Source organism: Sinocyclocheilus rhinocerous, unplaced genomic scaffold (genome assembly GCF_001515625.1).
Source record: "Sinocyclocheilus rhinocerous isolate Xijiao unplaced genomic scaffold, SAMN03320098_v1.1 scaffold3, whole genome shotgun sequence".
NCBI lineage: Eukaryota > Metazoa > Chordata > Actinopteri > Cypriniformes > Cyprinidae > Sinocyclocheilus > Sinocyclocheilus rhinocerous.
In genome coordinates this window covers 229,851-230,474 of record NW_015658759.1, presented here as the reverse complement: position 1 = coordinate 230,474, position 624 = coordinate 229,851, and positions in this window count along the sequence as shown.

Sequence of the window (624 nt, the reverse complement as noted above, 5' to 3'; positions counted from 1 at the left end):
CACACACACACACACACACAGGCTATAGACATCACCAGGACTTTGAAGCCAGTCAGTTTGAAGCCCAGACAGCCCATACAGTACAATGAAATTATAGCAGGATTTAAAGGAAGAAAAATGTCCGCCATCATCAGACTGGCCCATTTAAGCAGCATGGATTGCACCGGCAATACAATGTACAATCTGTAGAGCAGCACTAACCAAAGCACTACTTATCCATCACATAATCACAGCACCCCTTTCTTAAAATTGAATGTTCCTCTTCCTAGTAGATTTCTCCACAGCTACTGTACAGTATATGCATGAGTCTTCTCTCCTGTTACAAGCCAAACATGTTTAAAAAAATAAGGTAGTTAATAAAAATGTACAGGTCAAGTCCGGAAAAAAGCAATCAAATGCACTGTTACTTCCTTCATTTATGTTTTTTTTTTGTAATTTATTGTTTATGTGATGTTTCATATTATATAACTTAGGCCCCGTCCACACGCATACATTTTGTCCACATGGATCCGGCGTTTTGGGAGAGTGAAACCGATATTTTTTGAAACCGGGTCCCAGAGTGGATAAATCTGAAAACGCCGCCCTTGCGTTTTCGTGTGGACAGCGAATCCGTATATTTTCTGA